Here is a 14,350-nt window from a genome sequence, read left to right on the forward strand (position 1 = left end):
CTGTTTGGGAATATTCATGTTCCATGTGTATAAACCAATAGTTCCCAACTTGGGATGACATCAGGAGTCTGGAGACTTTTTTATTGTCATACTGTGTAGGAGGTGCTAGTGTCATCTAGTAAGATATAAGAGGCCAGGGTTGCTGTTAAACATCTTACAATGTAGAGGGCCACCACCCACAACAAATAATTGTCCTGCTTAAAATGTCAACAGTGCCAAGGTTCATAAACCTTGGTATAAACCATATGATTTTTATGTTAGCAGGGTGTAGCATAGTGTATAAACAGTTATTTTCTTTTCGTGGTGTTATCAATGTGAATTAATGGATTCTTTCATTTCGGTCAACTTATTTGGCAGGAAATACAAGTCTACATGTTAGTAGGAAGATATAAATATAGAAAAAGTAGAGTGGAGAGAAAATTTATGATTTATAGAAGACGAAAATAATCATTAAATTATGGACCTTGCAATCTCTCCTCCATGGAAATTAAGGTAATCAGTTGTTCCAAGAAGCTGTTTCTGGAGGATAAAGGGAAAACACTGTTAACCACGTTGGGCTCATGATTTTTAACTTATCTGGAGCACAGAATGGCCACAAGCAAGTGTATCCTCAAAATCGATGAAAAAAAAAAAATCTTCAAGTTAAATGCACCATAGCTGAAAAATGAGAGCATTATGTAGGAAAATATGTTTGTGATATTTTTATTTTTGAAGCTCCTGTAAGGCTTCTATATGCAGTAATCATAACCTCTATTTGAGGGCTTCCTGAACACAGCAACTCATAGCTGTGCTCTAGATATTTCTGGAGGTACTTTTATGGGTTAGAAAAAGAGAAAAATGCGACCGAACGCGGACAAGCAGAAAGAACACGGAAGAGTAGTGGAATGAAAGGGCAAAGACTGGGAAGATGGCTGGACAGAAAGAAACAGATATGTTATTACTGGACTGTGCAGGTGACAGAAGTGTGGGATTGTCCCAAGATCCCAAGATGAGTCCCTGAGGGGAAGTGAGCAGCAGGGGATGACAGCACTGAAGAGAGACCACGAAGCAGACAGCAGGAAAGTGGGAGACCCAGCAGCCTGGGGAGGCATTCGTCATCTTGCAGGACACTGAAGACTTCTGTAGCCCAGACAACGACAGGCATGCCACCCATCAGGCACCCTTACAGCTGAAACCAATGTGGCTTTGTTAGTGTCAGAAAGCTGTGCTTTCAGGAGTTTCTAAAGAAGGCATGGGGAATGGGAGAAGCCTGAAGTGGACAGGACTGGAGGCCTTGCTCTCATGCAGGACTCCAGTTGAAGGTCATGAGTTATGAGCGCTTTGAACACAAGTGACTTAGTGCAGCTGATCAGCACACTGACACTTTCGGAAATACCCAGCTCTTTCTTTTTCCCATTTTGTCATTTGTATCTCTTCTTTTGTAATATGATAATGTTTGGGTTTAACATTGGAGGTCCTCATTTTAAAGCCACTTAAAACATCTTTATTCCTAGTAGAGGTTTTTGGCACATGACAGGTATTGAGTGAAGGAAAGTCCATCATTATCCATTAACTCCTTATTGGGAATTAATTCATCATCACCTTAGAGCACACTTCATATCCAGACTGGGGAGTCATGAGTATTGGAAGAGAGTTTCTTTCAGTGAAGCCAGGATATAAAATGCACCAGGTACTTAAGATGAAAAAATAAATCAGAGTGGTCTCTGCCCTCCAGAATCTAGCAGTAGTCACATATTTTGAACAATATTTGCAGGGTCAAGCAAATGAACTTAACATTCTCACTTTGTTCATTGCATTCCAGAGAATAAAGACATGTTGGAATTTCTAATTGTGTTGAAGAGCAAATATAAGCAAAATTTAAAATAAGGCTGGGGTGTGTGAATAGACCTGGAGGCTTTGTGTTTCTCATAGCATTTGCTGAAACTCTTGTGATGTGATAAAATATTTTGTGTTTTCAAACACCCTCACACCATGAATCAGTATGTAAATTGGAACAGCCTTTAGGGAGGACAATTTGGCATAGGTATCAGAAGTTTTAAAAGCATTCTTATAGTTTGAAACACTGATTGCTCATCTAGGAATTCAGGCCAAAGAAACAAATATGTGCATACACAAAAGTATATCATCAAATAATGTCATTGAAGCATTGAAAATTTGGAAGAAACAATTCAAAGGTCGAGAAAATAGGCTAAATTGGATAAATAAATTATGGAACCTCATTAGATGAAATGCCGGGTCATAAAAACAAATGTGCTTTCAAAGATTATTTAATGATATGGGGCACTTTTCATGATGCTTTTAGTGAAGTCATAGCTCATAAAATGGTAGACTCAGTAAGTTCTAGTTTTTGTGTAAAAATCAGAGGCCACAACATATGCACAAATGAGTGATTACTGGTGCTTCTCTCCAGGTGGTAGAATGTTTCTTTTTTTGTACTTTCATATATTCTGCAATTTTTTCATTAATATGAGTTAATTAGGTAATTAGAAAAAATTCTTTCAAAACTCAACTTTGCCTCTTTGCTTTTGTTATAAGATTCACAAGTTAGAATAGTCTCCTGTCCATTTTAGAGGCCATGGGATAAGATAAAGAATTCTATGAGAACATTATTTAACTGTATCAACAACTCAGCAACATGGGTACTATCATTATCTCTATTTTACAGATGAGGATGTTTAACTTAGAGAATATAAGTAATTTTACCATCACACATAGCAAAAAATGGGGCAGAGTTGAGACTCCAAGCTGCGTCTACAGAGCCAGGTATACAATACCCAACTCATGCTCTACTTCACAAAGTGAGTTTTAAAATATGGGCAGACCTTGTCTTATTGCACTTTGCTTTATCACATTTCACAGATAACGTGTTTTGTTTTGTTTTGTTTTGTTTTGTTTTGTTTTGTTTTTTACAAATTGAAGGTTTGTGGCAACCCTGTGTCCTTCAAGTCTATCAGCACCATTTTTTCCGATAGGATGCACTTACTTTATGTCCCTGTGTCACATTTTGGTAATTCTCACAATGTTTCAAACTTTTTCATTGTTATTATATCTATTTTGGTGATCTGTGATCAGTCTCTTTGATGTTAGTATTTTAACTGTTCTGTCATATAGGGACAGCAAATTTTTAAATGTTGTGTGTTCTAACTGCTCCACCAACTAGTCATTTTCTTATCTTTCTCCTTCTCCATGGGCCTCCCTATTACCTGAGATACAATAATATTGAAATCAGGTCAATTAATAACCATAAAATGGCCTCTAAGTGTTCAAGTGAAAGAAAGAATCACATGTCCCTTACTTTAAATCAAAAGCTAGAAATGATTGTGCTTAGTAAGGAAAGTATGCCAAAAGCCGAGATAGGCCAAAAACTAGGCCTCTTGTGTCAGTTAACCAAGCTGGAAATGAAAACAAAACAAAACACTTCAGGGACAATTAAAAGTGCTACTCCAGCAAATACATGAATAAGAAAGCAAAACAGCCCTATTGCTGATGTGGAGATAGTTTGAATGGTTTGGATAGAAGATCAAACCAGCCACAACATTCCCTTAAGCCGAAGCCTAATCCTGAGCAAGACCTTAACTAACTTCAATTCTATAAAGATTGAGAGAGGTTGGAAGCTGCAGAAGAAAAGTTTGAAGCTAGGAGGGGTTGGTTTGTGAGGTTTAAGGAAAGAAGCCGTCTTCATAACATAAAAGTGCAAGGTGAGGCAGCAAGTGCTGATTGAGAAGCCTGCAGTAAGTTATCAGAAGGACCTTGCTAAGATCACTGATGAAAGTGGTTGCACTAAACAACAGATTTTCAATGTAGATGAAATGGGCTTATATTGGAAGAAGATGTTATCTAGGACTTTCACAGCTAGAGAGGATGCCTGACTTCATAACTAGAGTCAATGCCTGGCTTCAAAGGATAGGCTGACTCTCTTGTTAGAGTGTAATGCAGCTGGTGACTTTAAGTTGAAGCCAATGCTCATTTATCATTCTGAAAATCTCAGGGCCCTTAAGAATGATGCTAAATCTACTCTGTCTGTGCTTTATAAATGGAACAAAAAGCCTGAATGACAGTACATCTGTTTAGAGCATAGTTTACTGAATATTTTAAGCCTAGTTTTGAGACCTACTGCTCAGAAAAGAAGATTCCTTTTGAAATATTACTGCCCGTTGACAATGCACCTGGTCACCCAAGAGCTCTGATGGAGATATATAAAGAGATTAATGTTGTTTTCATGCTTGCTAACACAACGTGCATTCTCCAGTCCATGGATCAGGGAGTCATTTCAATCTTAAAGTCTTATCATTTAAGAAATATATTTCATAAGGCTATAACTGCCATAGATAGTGATTCCTCCGATGGATCTGAGCAAAGTAGATGGGAAGTCTTTTGGAAAGGATTCACCATTCTAGATGCCAGTAAGAACATTTGTGATTAATGGAAGGAGGTCAAAATATCCACATTAACACAAATTTGGAAAAAGTTGATTCCAGCCCTCATGGATGACTTTGAGGGGCTCAAGACTTCAGTGGCGGAAGTAATTGCAGATGTGGTGGAAATAGCAAAATAACTAGAATTGGAAGTGGAGCCTGAAGATGTGACTGAATTGCTGCAATCTCACGATCAAACTTTCGTATATGAGGACTTGCTTCTTATGGATGAGCAAAGAAAGTGATTTATTGAGATGGAAACTACTCCTGGTGAAGATGCTGTGAAAATTGTGAAAACGACAACAAAGGATTTAAAATATTACAAAAACTTAGTTGCCAAAGTAGTGGCAGGATTTAAGAAGACTGACTTCAATTTTGAAAAATGTTTTACTGTGGGTAAAATGCTATCAAATAATATTGGATGCAGAGAAATATTTTGTAAAAGAAAGAGACAATCAATGTGGTGAACTTTATTGTCTTATTTTAAGAAATTGCCACAGACACCACAACCTTCAGCAACCACCATCCTGAGCAGTCATCAGCCATCAGCATGCAGGCAAGACGATTACAACTAGCAAAACGATTACAGCTCACTAAAGGCTCAAACGATTGTTAGTATTTTTTAGCAATAAAGTAGTTTTAATTAAAGTATGATTTTTTTAGACATAATGCTGTTGCACACTTAATAGACTACATTATGGTACACACATAACTTTTATATTCACCCAGAAACCAAAAAATTTGCGTGACTCCTTGCTTCATTGTGGTGGTTTGGAGCTGAACCCACAATGTCTCTGAGGAATGCCTGTGTGAACTTTCTAATCCCAATAAACATGGTCTTTGTCTTAATAAATGCAGTGAAAGAATATTAACCATGAAAACAAGCTCTTGAATTTGAAGACAAGCCTTCACAAGTCAGTTAATCCAGCCCTGCAGTGAAACATGCAATCCATCTTGCTGCCCGAAGTTGTTTCTGTGCAATATGAAAAGTGGAACTAGAAATTTTGGTTGCCTGCAATTTAGTATAGAGTGTTTTGTGCTCTGTGATGGTTGAGAAGTTTCCTGCTTTGGTCCTGTCAACCTACCCAGGCTGGCAAAACATAGCCTTCTACCAACTGATGTGATATTGACTAGATTTGTAGCTGAAAAAACCCTTAAAACCTTTCTACATCTTCTCAAGGCCCATTGCAACAAATGCTACTTATTAAAAATTTGCTAAAGATAAGGGTTTAGAAAACCACCAATTTTTATATTGCACAAAACAAAGGATCAAGGTGGAGTCTTTGAAGATGTTATAAAACTGCTGCCTAATATTCATACATAGAGCTGCTACTGTTTGTGAAAATTTTAAAAATAAAAACGTGACACAACTAAAATGAAAATTTCATAAATAGCTACACCAAAACCTAGGCTTGACAAAACAAAACAAAAAACACAGTTTCTTCCAACACAGCCAAATATGGCAATTTATTTATTTATTTATTTATTTATTTATTTATTTATTTATTTATTTTTTCATACAGAGTCTCACTCTGTCACCCAGGCTGGAGTGCTGTGGCATGATCTCAGTTCACTGCAACCTCTGCCTCCTTGGTTCAAGTGATTCTCATGCCTCAGCCTCCCGAACAGCCGGGATTACAGGCATGTGCCACCATGCCCGACTAATTTTTGTATTTTTAGTAGAGAGGGGGTTTCACCATGTTGCCCAGGCTGGTCTCGGACTCCTGGTCCGAGTGATCAGACCAGGAGTGATCCACCCTCCTCGACCTCCCAAAGTGCTGGGATTACAGGAATGAGCCACCACACCTGGCCCAAATATGGTGATTTTTATATGCCGTATTTGCACTTGGAGATTTTTAGAATGGAAATAAAGATATGGCTTTCAAAGGAAAGCCTGGCCCAGCAGGTATTAACACTTTATTTATGGGATTTTTGCCTAATCTTCTCCACAAGCCAAACAGCAAAGTGTTTTTTGTCTCCTGTCTCTGAATAATATGCAAACCCCCTTTTTCTTTCCTTTTTTGTGGTTTGTTTATGGTAAACTCTACAACTGGTAACAATTTCTCCCCATCCCTGTGACCATTACGAGCATCTGAATACATACACATGAGCACTAATTGGAGTCCAGCTGGGTTCCCCCAGAAACAGACTGTAAGATGAGGGTTTGGGAGCAAGTATTTATTTGGGAGGCAGCCTCAAGATGCTGGTGGGGTGAGGGGAAGTGAGGTAGAGAAGGGAAGGCAAAGCATTGCTGAATATAGTGTTTGATATCAAGTAGATTATCACTGTGATAAACTGGTTTAATTCTGCTGGGCACCCCAAAAATCTAGAAAAAGCATGTGTTTCAGAGTCATCCCATCTCAAGAATGAGTGAGCTGAGGTATTGATACCCCAACTCCCATCAGTCATTGATTGAGGGTAGTTCTTAAAGGATATAAATTCCCAGCTTGCCCCAGTTGTTATTGCTGCCCCAATAGCAACACTATCTCTGGCAGCCAGAGAATATGCTCAGGCAAAAAGCAATGCAAGCACTGGCTGTTGGGGGTTGGATGGCATGTGCTGATGTAATAAGAGTGAGGGGATATGAGTGGGACACTGACAGACAGCTTCTGCTACAGACTCATTCATCAAATTAGTATTTGAATCCAAAATATATTTTCTCCCACTGCTCTCTGAAGCTAGGAAGCATACCTAGAAAATTTGGGAGGCTATTTAAAAGAGGGTAAAGTGGTAGTGTCACATTTGAGAGTAATTTTTTTCCTCTAAAAATGTTGAGGTGAGGCATATCCTATGACTGATCAATTCTCTCCTAGCCTAAAGAAAGTGTCCCATATGTGCACACAGAGACAAGTACCAAATTTTTATTGCAGTATTTTTTGCAATGGGGAAAAAATGGAAACAACCATATGTCCTGTAATAGAAAAATTTAAATGTAAAAAGGAAGGTGTTGAATGATGGATCCAGCGTATCATGTATAACATGTTTAAAGCATGCAAAACAATATTATATATTGTTTATGCATATCTACACATGTTGTAAAAGCACAAGGCATTAATAAGAGTGTTCAATGCCAAATTCTGAAAGGCAGTTACCTCTCAGGAGGAAGGGAAGCAGATGGGATGAGGGAAAAGAGACACAGGGACCTTGAACTGCATCCAAAATTATTTACTTTTTAGGGCAATTATTTGGAGCAAATATGGCAAAAGTTTTAAATGTGACAATTTTTTGGTGGGTTGATGGATGTTCTTTAGAATATGCTCTGTACTTTTCTGTATGTCTGAAACATCTCATACTAAAACAGGAAAAAGTAAAAACACAGAAAGATAGGTTTTTAGCATTTATATTTTTGCCATTTTTTAAAAACCAAAATTAGGTAATAGAGTGATGGAATTTGGACCTTTCCCTGCAATGGAATTGAAGTCTGAATTTTGAACTTTGTGGTTTCAATTTTGAATTTTCTAGTTTTAAGTTTGAATTCTAATGTTGTGCATGCTATGTGATTGCATTCACTTACAACCTAATTATTTCCTTTCCCTCTCTGGGTTTTTGAACCAAGAAATGGAGCTGGTTCATCAAGATGTCCAGGACTGCTATCTAGTAGTGTGTTTCTAGTCGAAGCTGTCAGTCAGTAGTAGCACCAAACATAAAACATAGGGCCCAGGCAAGAGAAGGAGAGACAATTGCTCCTTTTGAAGACTTTGATTCTGGAATTTTGTATGTTTGAGTGTACACTAAATTCCTGTCAAAACACAGCCATCTGTGACGTTCCAAATTTCTGGGTGAAAAGCAATAAAACAAAGAGCCAGTGGATTTGTTATTAGTTACCTGACCAGGTCAGGAGGTAGATCACATGGATGATAAATCAGCACTAGCTCACCCAGTCTTTCTTGGACAACCTGGCTTCCAGATTTCTCCATACTCCCTCTCTGCTTGGGGTGAGAACAGCCTTAGGCAAAATCAAGAAGAAAGCAAAGTTTGTCATCCTTGGCTTGCCCTCTTCAGCACTTCCGTGTAAGGTCAACCACAAATTGACAAATGCTTTTAAAAAATAGACAATATATTCACATGGTTTCAAATGCAAAAAGTACAAAAGGGTGTACAATGAGAAGTCTCTTTCAGCTTCCTTCTTCAAGTACCAAGGTCCCCAACCTAGAGGCAGTTGACATTGACGGAATATTTTACGTACCATTCCAAAAATATGTTAAGGCCATACAAATGAATATATGAATGTGTATTTAAAAAAAAAAAACAGAGAATAATATGTGCATGGTTCAAAACCTTATGTTTTTCCATTGATTATATATCATGGATATTGAATCATACAAGTATATTAAAACTTTCTCATTTGTAAATATAATGTATAATATTGTATGGATGTACTGTAAGTTATTTAAATAGTTCCTTCCTAATAGGCACGTAAGTTATTTCAAATATTTGGCTATTATAAGTAATGTTGCCATGAATAAGATTCACATGTGCTGGTATTTGTAGAGTATTCATAGAATAAATTCTCAAAAATAGAATTTCTGGGTCAAAAGGCATATGTATTTATAATTGTGACAGAAATGGCTGGATTGCTCCATAAAAGTGGAACCATTTTATACCCCTACCAGCAAAATGTGTGGGAGCACTTGTTTTCCCAAGTCTCATCAACAGCCTGTTATCAAGCTTATTTTTATATTTGCTGAATTAATACATGAGAAATGGTATCTCAATGTGCATATAATTTGCATTTCTCTTATTACCTTTATAATTGTTGAAAGTCATTTTTGACATGGGAAATCTGCTTTCAAGGGTACTAGAAGTTCTAAAAGCCCTGTTGGTGTAACACATCCAGATTTTGGATGAATTATAACATCATTTTTTAATGCAATTTCTGGTCCGCAGTAAAGAGAAAGAAAATTATGAAGACAAACTAGTAATAATAATAATAATGATGAAAATAACAAGAGTGATGAGACCAGGGAAGTGGGCAGGAAGCAAACAGAAGTTTTAGAGTTATCTTAGGCATGAATGCCACTATTATGGTGGGCAGGTCTGGGTGGGAGGAGAAAATTGGATAGCAAACCATAGGCTTCTTGAAAATGAGGGGCTGGCTCAGAGACTCCTGCATTGAGCCAGGCCCCTGGGGACGAGTTTTGGGTTAAAAATAACATTGATGATAATATTAATAAAGATAATGACAATGATGACTATAATGAGGTCTCCCTTGTTAATCTGCAATCACACACTTGGTATCACTTAGATTCTGGTGTTCGAACTTATACTAGTCCTAAATGTGGATAAATTAAATTAGTTTCAGATTAGTAGCTCCTAAGAGTTTATCAGAGGTAAATACAAATATTTGCTAAAGGAAATAGCAATTATGAGCTCATGATAAAAAAAATTACTAAATACTGAATACATAAGGCAACAAGCTGATGTGAGTGAGTCAGCAAAACAGTAACTAGAAGTTGTTGACTTCTAGGACTGAAGATGTTAGAATTAACAGATAAAGACTATGCAAGGGCTTTATGTCTATAAAATGTTTAAAGATGGAATAACAATGAGCAAGGAGCAGGAGATAATTTTTAAAAATACCTAGGAAGATTTTAAAAATAACCAAATCAAACTCTTAGGAATAAAAAATCATTGAAATTAAAAACTGTATATGTATACATAAGTAGTAAAACTATAAAGAAAAGCAAGGAAGAGATTGCAGGATATGTCAGGGAAGTGGTTCATAAAGTGAGGAAAAAGCAAGAGTGTGAATGAGTAGCGATAGGTGGAGATTTCTGAGTACTTGTAATGTCTTAATTCTTGACCTTGGTGGAGGTTGTACAGATGTTTGATTTGTGGTTACTTAAATTGCAGAATGTTATCTTTCAGAAACTTTTCTGCATACATGTTGTATTTCACAATAAAAATGATTAAAGTAAATGATGTATGTTTTAAACAGCATCCACATAGGTAAAGAAAGAATTAATGAAATTAAATAAAGACCTGAAGAAATCACCCAGAGTGAAGCAATGGGTGACAAAGAGCTGGAAAATATGAAAGAGAGTGAAGAGACAGGTAAGATAGAGAAGGTCTGATGTACATCTAATTGATGAGAACAGAGGAGAGGGAATACTTGTACAGATACTGGCTGAGATTAACTAGAACTGGTGAAAATCATGAACTCACAGATGGAGGAAACACCACGTATACCAAGAATGAGAAATAAAAAGAAATCTGCACATATACATATAGTGTAAAGCTGCAGCCAATGAGAAAAGACATTATCCTCAAAGGAATGGGAGTCAGATGATGGGGAATATCTTTTAAAAAGTTGCCAGAAAAAAACTCTCAACCTGGAATTGTGTTCTCAGCAAACGTATATATCTAGAACTACTGAGAATTATTGGAACTTCTAAAGGGTTTGTTTTAGGATGAAGAAAAATAAATTCAGAAGAAACGTTTGAGATGCAAGAACAAATGGTGATTCTATAAACTTAAAAAATTATATATATGCTTAGAAAAGCATATGGAAATATAAATGAACATCATCCTTATAAATTAACAATACATTGATAAAAATAGTATCAAAAAAACTTCAGAAAAGTAGTGTGGCAAGTGGGAAGAAATAATTCGAGTGCTAAGGTCTTTGAATTTGTTAAGAAAAGAGTTTAGATATTTATTAATTTTATACTTTGTTTAGTATGCCTGGTATATTCTAAAGGCTTTAACATTTAAGCTAGTAGAAGAGAAAATAAGACAAAATAAATCAAACAACCTATAAAAACCTCAAATACCCACAACTCAATGGAACCAAAAGATAGCCAAAAAAAAAAAAAAAAAAAAAAAAAAAAAAAAAAGAAAGCAAGAAAGAAAAAAATCAGGTAAACATAAACTGAAGAAACAAACAATGTAAGAACAGATTGTAAAAGCAAGACACCCATCCAAAACATAAGAATACAGAAAGAAAAAGAATGGAGAACAATTTTCAAACCAAATGACAATTCAAAGAAAGCTAGAGCATATTAATAACTGATATTAATATCAGAAAAAGTAGATACTATTACAAAATGTATAATTAAAGAGGGTATATATGAAATGACAAAAGGTTTAATTAACAAGAGATGTATAACAGTTCTGAACTTATATATACTTTTGTTTCATACTTTGAAAGCTTTTTGACACTCTCAGACCTCAAAAATTACCTTGTGGTTTCTTCTAGTACTTTTATTTTTTAAATATATGTATAATGTAACCATGAAAGTATATATACATATTTCATTTGTTTATCTGATACTTATCCTTCTATGATGGATGAGTTGTGGAAACTTTTGTATTTTTATTTTTCCTGATTTTTAACCTGTTACACCATGCCCAATTTATCAACTAATTCATAGTTTTTTCATTGATTTGAGATGTCAATTTTATCAGATACTGAAATCCCTGGATATATCTGGGTCTGAACTTTCTATTTTGGCTCACTTATCTTTTTATATTTCCATCCTCCACCCTGTTGAAAGTGCTGTGGTTTAATTTTTTTTTTTTAATTTAGAGATGTTGTCTTTATTATTTATGGATTTATTTTATGCATTTCAGATAACAAAGAATTATTGCCATCTAATTAATTCAATGCATCTGGGTAGTTGTAATCAGTGGTCACTAACATAGCATAAGGACAGACATTATGTACATCCTAATGGAAGTCTACAATACCACTTGTCAATTGCTCTCACCATAAAAATGAAAAATGAAAATGAATCTGATCAAGCCACTAGATCCAACTATCAATTTCTTAAAAATACAGGGGACAGAAGAATATGTTAATAGATAAAGCAGAAATGCATTTAACAAAACAAGTGTTGTGGTTTTATAATATGTCCTAGGGCTGGTCTTCCTTTATTTTTCTATTTTTTTTTCAAGAAATTTTTCTGGCTATTTTTTTCTCATTTAGTTTTCCATATCAACTTTAGCTCTTCTATTTAGAAATATTGACATTTTCATTGGGGATGTTTTGTACTTTTGGTTTAATTCAGGGCAACCTGACATCTTTAGTCTTCCATTCAACAGCTATTCATTATATCCTTACTATGTGTCTGTGATGTTCTGAGTGGAGAGATAGAGCAGAGAGCAAAACAGCCAAAGAAAAAATGTGCTGCTCCCGAGGACTTTACATTTTAGGTGGGCAAAAGGCAATAAACAAGAAAAATGAAGGACAAGTATATAGTATGTTAGGTGGTAATAGGTATTAAGGGGAAAATTGAAGCCAAGACTGGTTATTAAGGAGTTGGGGGTGGGGGAGTGGGAATTGGCTGTAATTTTAGGAAAAGTGGCCAGAGGAGACCTCAGTATGAAGGTCCACTGGAGAAAGATCTGAAGGATTGAGGGAGCAAGCCATGTGGATATTTGGAAAGAGAATTCCAGGCAGACAGAACAGCTAGTGCAAAGGTCTTGAGCCCTTGTATCTCTGGAGTATCCAACTGACAACAAGGAGGTAGTGTGGCTGGAGAAGAACGAACAAGGCCAAGTGTGGTGGAGATGATGCAGAGAGGTAACAGGAGCTGGAGCATTCAGAGACTGGTAGGCCATTCTAATGACTCTGGGGCTTATTATGAATGAGATAGAAGGCTTTGTTGGGAGGGGCTTAAGGAGAGAACTGATATGATCTGACTTTGGCTCTAAAGGATACTTTGGCTGTCATTTTGGGAACATTATAGAAGGAAGGGAGACAAGGAGGTGTGAGTGGAGGAGTGGGCAGGCCTATTAGAAGGCTATGAAAACAATCCAGGCACAAGATGATGATGGTATGTTTCAGGACAATAGTAGCAACAGAAGTGAGGGAAAAGTGGTCAGGCTCTGTGTATGAGAATTGACCAAATTGACTGATGAATTGAAAGCAGGGTGTGAAAGACACAGAGGAGTCAAACATAATTAAGATTTTTAATCTAAACAACTGCATTGATAAAGCTGCCATTTACTGAGATGGAAAAGATCATAGAAGAGAGCTGATTTGGGTTCAAGGATCAGAAGTTTGTTTTGGATATGTAAAGTCTGACTTGCCTATTACAAACAAGTGGTACTGTCTTGTTAGCAGTTGAATAGAAGATTCCAGAGCCCAGGGAGATATACATTTGGTGGTTAGCAGTATATAAATGCTATTTAAAGACATGAGACTCAATGAGGTCAACAAGTTAGTGAATGCAGATAGAAAGAAGAGGTATTAGGACTAAGCCCTGGGATGCTCCAAAATTAAGAGGTGGGGATGGGGATAAGGAGGAACACAGAAGACTTGGAAGGTTCAAACACTGCAGTCAAGGTAAGAGGTAACAATGTTGTGGTTTGCTGGAAGTCAAGTGAAAGTGTTTCATGGTGGAAGAAGTGGTCAGCCATGTTGAATACTGCTGATAGGTCAAGTTAAACAAGTACTGAAGTTTGATAATTGGATTTAGCAAAATGGTGATCAAGGGTGATCTTGCAGAGGAGTAAGATCATGGAAGGGCTTAATTGGAATAGGTTTAAGACAGAATGTAAGGAGACTCTAGGACAGATCTTCTAGGTAGCTGCCATTGACAGTTATCTGACAAACTTATCCCTCTGATGCAGTCCCAATTCCCATGTGACTTAGGAAAGTATGACCCTCTCTAATTTATTTATTTATTTATTTATTTATTTATTTAAATTATTTATTTATTTATTTATTTTGAGACGGAGTCTTGCTTTGTCGCCCAGGCTGGAGTACAGTGGCACGATCTCTGATCACTGAAAGCTCTGCCTCCCGGGTTCCCGCCATTCTCCTGCCTCAGCCTCCCTAGTAGCTGGGACTATAGGCGCCCGCCACCACGCCCAGCTATTTTTTTAATATTTTTAGTAGAGACAGGGTTTCACTATGTTGGCCAGGATGGTCTCAAACTCCTTACCTTGTGATCCGCCTGCCTCAGCCTCCCAAAGTGCTGGGATTACAG

The sequence above is a fragment of the Rhinopithecus roxellana genome, chromosome 7, assembly GCF_007565055.1.
Source record: "Rhinopithecus roxellana isolate Shanxi Qingling chromosome 7, ASM756505v1, whole genome shotgun sequence".
Lineage (NCBI taxonomy): Eukaryota > Metazoa > Chordata > Mammalia > Primates > Cercopithecidae > Rhinopithecus > Rhinopithecus roxellana.